The sequence below is a fragment of the Sciurus carolinensis genome, unplaced genomic scaffold (genome assembly GCF_902686445.1).
Source record: "Sciurus carolinensis unplaced genomic scaffold, mSciCar1.2, whole genome shotgun sequence".
Classification (NCBI taxonomy): domain Eukaryota; kingdom Metazoa; phylum Chordata; class Mammalia; order Rodentia; family Sciuridae; genus Sciurus; species Sciurus carolinensis.
In genome coordinates this window covers 735147-740658 of record NW_025920137.1, presented here as the reverse complement: position 1 = coordinate 740658, position 5512 = coordinate 735147, and the positions used below count along the sequence as shown (strand labels likewise).

Sequence of the window (5512 nt, the reverse complement as noted above, 5' to 3'; positions counted from 1 at the left end):
GTGATTGGATCTCATGGATTCTGAATGAACTACTGGGATGTGGAACCTGGTTAAAGGAGGAACGTCACTGGGTATGTGCCCTGGAAGGTTTGATCTTCTCTCTGACCTCTTCTCCTTTCTGCTTCCTGTTTGCCAAGAGCTGACAAATCTTCTCCATGTTACCCTTCCACCTAGTGTTCTTCCTTACCTCAGGCAAGAGCTATAAAACCAGCTGACAGTGAACCTGAACTAGCAACCAAGATGAATCTTTTCTCTTGTAAGTTGTCCTTATTAGTAATTTCATCACTGGGATGAAAAGTTGACTAGCATACCTGTCTTGAAGGAACCCTGTGAAATGGAAAAGAACACATAGATAGGGGGGTGCATCATTAGTCTTTGCCTACACACTTTTCTTATGAATTCTTACGTATGATGTTCTTTTGTATTTATGTTTTTACACCTCACTGTACAAATTGCTTTCATAATTCATGCTATTTTCATTACTCTTACTTGAAAGTGCACTTCCCCTTAACATTGATTTACATTTAAATTTTTTTAATTATTTACTTATTTTTTAATTTTACGGACTGCATTTTGATTCATTGTACACTAATGGGGTACATCATTTCATTTCTGTGGTCGTGCATGGTATAGATTCATACCATTCGTGAAACCATACATGTACATAGGGTAATGATGTCTCACTCATTCCACCATTTTTCATACGCCCTCCCTCTCATTTCCTTCTACAAAATCTAAAGTTCCTTCATTCTTCTCTCACTCCTGACCTCTGCCACCCCCATTATATATCAACATCCACTTATCGGGGAAAACATTTGGCTTTTGTTTTTTTGGGATTGGCTTATTTCACTTAGCATGATATTCTCCAATTCCATCAATTTATCTGCAAATGCCATAATATTATTTTTCTTTATGTTTGAATAATATTCCATTGTGCACATATACCACAGTTTCTTTATGGAATATAAGTTGAAGTTATGTAAAATACATATGATTAGAAACTTTAAGAAACTTTACATGGTTTGTCTAATAATTTGTTTCACTCTTTTGGAAAGTTCATGTATTTCTTAGAGGGGCATGGGAAACTACATTCTATAAATTGAAATAAAGATGCATGGTACACCACTACTGCTAAACTATAGCTGATATAAGTTTTAGTTGAAAATGAACTTTGATGCTTAAATTATAAGAATATTGAGGTTGTTATAACCAAAAATTCATGAAAATTAAATTTTTTTTTCTTCAAAATGAATATGAATTTGTGATTTTATAACAGTATTATCTCATTTGTTCTTTCTGGACTTATATCTACCTGAGATAGATAGGCAGGCAGGCAGATTGGTAGATGAACAGATAGAAGATAGATATCATCGAAATGGCGGTGCAACCGAAGGAGGCGCTGCAGCTGGAAAGTGCAGTTGAGGTCAGTTTCGCGCGCTTCTTCCAGAGCATGCCAGAGAAGCCAACCACCACCGTGCGCCTCTTCGACCAGGGCGACTTCTACACTGTTCACAGCGAGGACGCGCTGCTGGCTGCCCGCGAGGTGTTCAAGACCCAGGGGGTGATCAAGTACTTGGGACCAGAGCAAAGACTCTGCAGAGTGTTGTGCTTAGTAAAATGAATTTTCAATCTTTCGTAAAAGATCTTCTTCTGGTTCGTCAATATAGAGTTGAAGTTTATAAAAACAGAGCTGGAAATAAGGCATCCAAGGAGAATGATTGGTATTTGGCATTTAAGGCTTCTCCTGGCAATCTTTCTCAGTTTGAAGACATTCTGTTTGGTAACAATGATATGTAAGCTCCCATTGGAGTTGTGGGTGTTAAAATGTCCACAGTTGATGGTCCACGGCAGGTTGGAGTTGGGTATGTTGATAACATACAGAGGAAGCTAGGACTGTGTGAATTCCCTGATAACGATCAATTTTCCAATCTGGAGGCTCTCCTAATTCAGATTGGACCAAAGGAATGTGTGTTACCAGGAGGAGAGAATGCTGGATATATGGGGAAACTGAGGCAGGTTATTCAGAGAGGAGGAATTCTGATCACAGAAAGAAAAAGAGCTGACTTTTCCACAAAAGACATTTATCAGGATCTAAATCGGTTGTTGAAAAGCAAAAAGGGAGAACAGATGAATAGTGCTGTCTTGCCGGAAATGGAGAATCAGGTTGCAGTTTCATCACTGTCTGCAGTAATTAAGTTTTTAGAACTCTTATCAGATGATTCAAATTTTGGACAGTTTTAATTGACCACTTTTGACTTCAGCCAGTACATGAAACTGGATATTGCAGCATTTAGAGCTCTCAACCTTTTCCAGGGTTCAGTTGAAGACACTACTGGCTCTCAGTCTCTGGCTGCATTACTGAATAAGTGCAAAACCCCTCAAGGACAAAGACTGGTTAACCAGTGTATTAAGCAGCCTCTCATGGATAAGAACAGAATAGAAGAAGATTAAATTTAGTGGAAGCTTTTGTAGAAGATGCAGAATTGAGGCAGAGTTTACAAGAAGATTTACTTCGTCAATTCCCAGATCTTAATCGATTTGCCAAGACATTTCAAAGACAAGCAGCAAACCTTCAAGATTGTTACTGACTCTATCAGGGCATAAACCAACTCCCTAATGTTATACAGGCTCTGGAAAAATATGAAGGGAAGGTCATCCTCTTCCACTGAGCACACACAGCTTTGCTTCAGACATACGTGAAACAGTGAGAAAGAAAACACCTGCCTAAGCCAACCAGATTAACCGAACTGACTGACTATCAGCAAGATGGTAGATGTTGCAGCCAGATCACCCTCGCATCCAGAAATAGCTATTTGAAAAGATACAGACCTTTATTCATCATTTCCCTTTCCTACCCCACTCTGGAGATTAAACCTAGGCCTTGCACATGCTAGGAAAACACCAGGTATTGATGTTGGCAGCTTTTGTGACTCCTCTTATTGATCTTCGTTCTGATTTCTCAAAGTTTCAGGAGATGATAGAAACAACTTTAGTTATGGATCAGGTGGAAAACCACGAATTCCTTGTAAAACTTTCATTTGATCCTAATCTGAGTGAATTAAGAGAAGTAATGGATGACTTAGTCCACACTAATAAGTGCAGTCCGAGATCTTGGTTTGGACCCTGGCAAACAGATTAAATTGGATTCCAGTGCACAGTTTGGCTATTACTTTCGTGTAACCTGTAAAGAAGAAAAGGTTCTTCGAAACAATAAAAACTTTAGTACAGTAGATATCCAGAAGAATGGTGTTAAATTTTCTAACAGTAAGTTGTCTGCTTTAAATAAAGAATACACTAAAAATAAAGCTGAATACGAAGAGGCCCAAGATGCCATTGTCAAAGAAATTGTCAATATTTCTTCAGGCTATGTAGAGCCAATGCAGACACTAAATGATGTGTTAGCTCAGCTAGATGCTGTTGTCAGTTTTGCTCATGTGTCAAATGGACCACCTGTTCCATATGTACAACCCGTCATTTTGGAGAAAGGACAAGGAAGAATTATCTTAAAAGCATCCAGACATGCTTGTGTTGAAATTCAAGATGAAGTTGCATTTATTCCTAATGATGTACACTTTGAAAAAGATAAACAGATGTACCACATCATTACTGGTCCCAATATGGGAGGTAAATCAATATATATTCGCCAAACTGGGGTAATAGTACTCATGGCCCAAATTGAATGTTTTGTACCATGTGAATCAGCAGAAGTATCCATTGTGGACTGCATCTTGGCTCGGGTCGGGGCTGGTGACAGTCAGTTAAAAGGAGTCTCCACATTCATGGCTGAAATGCTGGAAACTGCTTCTATCCTCAAGTCTGCAACCAAAGATTCTTTAATAATCATAGATGAATTGGGAAGAGGAACCTCTACCTATGATGGATTTGGACTAGCATGGGCTATATCCCATTACATTGCAACAAAGATTGGTGCTTTCTGCATGTTTGCAACCCATTTTCATGAACTTACTGCCTTGGCCAATCAGATACCAACTGTTAATTACCTACATGTCACAGCACTAACCACTGAAGAGAACTTAACTATGCTTTATCAGGTGAAAAAAGGTGTCAGTGATCACAATTTTGGAATTGACATTGCAGAGCTTGCTAATTTCCCTAGGCATGTAATAGAGTGTGCCAGAGAAAAAGCCCTGGAACTTGAGGAGTTTCAGAGTATTGGAGCCTCACAAGGACATGATGAAACAGAACCAGCAGCAAAGAAGTGCTGTCTGGAAAGAGAGCAAGGTGAAAAAATTATTCTGGAGTTTCTATCCAAGGTGAAGCAAGTGCCTTTTACTGAAATGTCAGAAGAAAACATTACAATAAAATTAAAGCAACTGAAAGCTGAGGTGATAGCAAAGAATAATAGTTTTGTAAATGAAATCATTTCACAAATAAAGGTTACTACATAAAAAAAAAAACAATGGAATGAAGATAGTGTTGATAAACTGTAGTCTGTAAGACTTTTGTTTCATATTAACCCCTTCTCCACAGTGTTTGAGTGGTTGACTAATGGTGCCATAGGATATCAATTTAATAAAATACATAGTGATAGTACATTTTCAAAAATATTTATTTTGGAAATTGAGAGAGCTGTAACTAAGGACTATTTAAATGGACACAAGCAATAGTAAGCAATGTGCTGAATTTTATAAATAAAGTCATGTTAAAAAAAAAAGAAGATAGATATCATCACTATACTTAAACACATATTAAGACCTGCACAGAGTGCACAGAATTAGAATGACTGACAATCCTATTTGGCAGACTTATAATTTTTCATGCTTTGCCCACATTTTAATTTACTAAATATTTTTCAAAAATTCTAATTACGTTTTATTTTTAGAACCATTTAGATTTAGAGAGAAAAAATGCGAAGATGTACAGAGAATTTCAACATGTCCACAACCAATTTCTCCAACTATAAAAATCTTTGAAGATTATGGTATGCTTGCAACCAGTAAACCAACATAGACATGTTATTATTGGCTACATATTCTGTTGTGCATTCTCTTGGAGGTCATCTTTACCTTAATGGCAAAATACACTTTTGGAAGAGTTAGGCCATAGTTTTCAACCGTTTCCATAAGTTTAAATGGACAGGAGGAAGTAAATATCAGCAAGAGTGAGCCTCTATTGACCTCCTTCCTTCAAGCCTGGCTATTGAACTCCAAAGACTTTATGCTTTCCATAAGAGGGAGTCATAGCTTTTAACTTTAAAACACTGTGGGTAAATATTAGGGAAAAGCAATATATGATAGTTTAAAATTTTTCTTTATTTTTGCTATGTTTTATTTTGGATTTAGCAACAATGTGGTAGCTAATTAGTTATTTTCATCTTGTAAGAAAATGAGTGATGGGCTGGGGAGATAGCTCAGTCAGTAGAGTGCTTGCCTTGTAAGCACAAGGCCCTGGGTTCAATCCCCAGCACCCCCCCAAAAAAAAAAAAACAGAAGAAGAAAATAAGTGATATCATGAAGAATAAATATGCCATGTTTTTATTTTAATTTGTCTG

At 37.3% G+C, this 5512-nt stretch overlaps 1 pseudogene; it reads left to right on the top strand.

Moving 5' to 3' along the window:
- Window positions 1-1375: 1375 nt before the first annotated feature.
- LOC124974217 (DNA mismatch repair protein Msh2-like) lies at window positions 1376-4409 on the top strand (annotated as a pseudogene).
- The last annotated feature ends 1103 nt before the right edge of the window (window positions 4410-5512 follow it).